At 56.1% G+C, this 2,641-nt stretch overlaps 1 long non-coding RNA gene across 2 annotated transcripts in view; it reads left to right on the forward strand.

The window, feature by feature from the left end:
• The first annotated feature begins 423 nt into the window (after nucleotides 1-423).
• The window catches only part of LOC103657425, an 11,172-nt gene continuing 8,954 nt past the window's right edge, over nucleotides 424-2,641 (forward strand). The window contains exon 1 of one of the 2 annotated variants that reach the window (XR_005838363.1): nucleotides 424-755. This is a non-coding gene — a long non-coding RNA (uncharacterized LOC103657425). Of the gene's footprint in view, nucleotides 756-1,008; nucleotides 1,135-2,641 lie in introns of those variants that run through there. The other variant, XR_005838362.1, reaches the window with a different exon arrangement.

The raw sequence follows: 2,641 nt of genomic DNA on the forward strand, positions 1-2,641 counted from the left end.
GCGGCAACACTTCTAGGAGCCGCGAGTGCGCTCTCGGCAGCGGCGAGAGACTTAGTCCTTCCCAGACCCCGCCGCCTGCGCTGGCCACTCCCGCCCCTCGCCCCCGCCCGCGCCGCTGTCGCCTCAGCTGCGGTGGTCCCGGTGGTGGCGGCTCCACTTGCAGCCGCCGCCGCCGCACACGGTACTGTCTCTGGAGCTTTAGCAGTTGTGCGGGGGAAATGTCTTCAGTACTTTTTTTATACCGGGCCTTTCCGCGCTTCCGGGGCTCCGGCGCAGCGCACTCGCCACACCCTCTTCATCTGCATAGGGCGCCGCCCCCGCCCGCCCCGCGGGCCGACCCGGCTGTGCGGCGCGCTGTGCGGCGGGCCGTGCGGCGGGCCGAGCGGCCGTAGAGCGCGAGGCCCGTATCTGTCTGCGTACGTATACAGGGCGTGTGTTTGTACATATACTTTATTTAGGAACGGTCTTCCGCTCCCAAACCTTTTTTCTCTTTTTCCCCAAAAAAAGAGACACTTAAAATGCCTCAAGAGTCATAAGCGGCCCTAAACATTGAATCACGGCTGAAATCGCGCATCCTAGAAAGTCGCCAAACAAAATTCTCTCCGGATTCAGCGCGTCATTATAGCTTAATAATGGGGTTCAAGGGGTTCCTCGGGACCTCCTGTTTAAACAACGTGCTGGTATAAAGCCAGACCGTTTTCTTAAACAACAAAACCGGTTTTGGTGTGAACTGAAGAGTCCACTTGTCCATGCATGTAAGTCTCCGCGAGGGAGGGGAAGAGCTTGCTAACTGTGTTTCGATTCTCGAAACCTCGGGAAGTGCCGGGGAGCTCCGGGCGAGCCCGAGGAGATGCGGGGGCGGGGCCGCGAGCGTGCGTCCAACTCGTGCGCTCGAGCAGCTCGGGGCGGCCGGGAGCGCGGCGTCGGCCAGCGCGCGTCACCGAGCGGACGCCGCGGTCGGTGGGGCGGCTGGGCAGGCGAGCGGCCAAGGGCCGAGAGCGACGCGGGCCCGGAGTGCGGCGCGGGGAGCGCGCGGCCGCTGTGTCGCGCTAAGAGCTGCTGCGCGGGCCCGGACGCACCGTGGCGCGTTCTCTCTTGGGCAGAGGAAGCGAAGCGCGTTCGTCCCACGCTAAGGTTTGCCTTTCTCAAGTGAATACAGATGTCAGTGCGAAATTGTCTAGTTTTCCACGAAACGTGGAAGGACGAGTCTAAAAGATAAGAGTTTCTCTACCCAGCTTCAGTCACACCGGCAGTGGGAAAGGCGTGTAACGGTTACCCCCACACGCGCTCCCGCTCGCACCACCGCGTTTGCTTGAACGCTCCCCCGTTTCTTCAGGCCATCTCTTCAGGCCGCGCGCCGCTCTTTGCGAACTATTTCGGAGTAACTCCCCTGAGGTGGGGCAAAGGGGAGCGCGCCCGCCGGAGAAGCTGAAGACTCTCCCGGGCACTGCACCAGCCGCCCAGCCTGGGAGGAAGAACAGTCCGCCCCGCGGGCATTGAGGGAGCCCCATCCTAGTTACCAAAGCTGCGCGCCCTCGGGAGGAGCGGGGGGCGGGGGGGGGGGGCGGGGAGAGGACGGTTACCCGCGGAGCCTCCAGCTGCGTGGCAACGCCGCCCCCTGCCGGTGCCCTGCGGAGCCGTGTCCCAAAGTGGAGGAACCGACTGGAACTTAGAAGCCATTATCTCTCAGTGTCCGGCCTAACTGCTGGGGAGGGGGTGACGCTAGGACGACCACACAATTCTGACAGGCCCACACCCCCCCAAAAGCATGTGTATTCCTCCCTGTCCAACCTGAATCCACCATTCTGCCCAGGCATTCGGAAGAATTACATATGTGTATATTTATGGTTTGACCACCTATTATGCGCCAGGCACCAAGCTAAGTGCTGAGGATATAAAAATGACTATATTTACCCACTTTAACCGGGCATGACAGGCAAGTACATAATTATGGTTCAGCCTTACCTTTTTTATGAGAGAAGTACGTTCTGACACGAATGGTGCGCTAACGGATCAGGAGAACTGGGAGAGAAGCCCGGAAGAAGAGGCGTCGTTTCGATTGACTCTTAAAAAAGTGGACTTTATTTCCATAGTTGAGCAAGAAGGAGACAGACATTATCAGCAAAGGGAAGAGAGAATTGGGATGTTTGAGAAAGGATGTATAGACTGCCATGGTAAGGAGTGAGGTAGTGCATTTGGATAAGATTTGTGGGCGTTCCAGGAACTTGTTGAGCACCTCTGGGCTCTCCTCAGGGCTTTACACCTAAAACTTCATTTAATATTCAGTTTAAAAAGAAGGTATCCTATGTCGAGGAATTTGGAAACAGAAAATGAGGTAGAGAGACTTGTCCAAGTTTCATGGCTGATAAGAGATGGGTCCAGACCTTTAACCCAACCCATTTGACTGCTGTTTAGCCATCATTTTCAGGGACCTGATTATCTGTAGTTCACAAGTATCTTCTCGTTGGAAGGCAAGATCAGCACAAATGGCAAAAAATACTTAAAAAAAAAAGACCTGTTTAAAACGTTTCTTTCAAAGGCCAATGTGCATCCTGCCCTTTTTAAAAATGAGGCCAAAGGGGTAGATCATTTATTAGGTACACTGCACCAAAAAAAGCAAGGGTTTAGCTCTGCTACTATT

Source organism: Ursus maritimus, unplaced genomic scaffold (genome assembly GCF_017311325.1).
Source record: "Ursus maritimus isolate PB19 unplaced genomic scaffold, ASM1731132v1 scaffold_29, whole genome shotgun sequence".
Classification (NCBI taxonomy): Eukaryota; Metazoa; Chordata; class Mammalia; order Carnivora; family Ursidae; genus Ursus; species Ursus maritimus.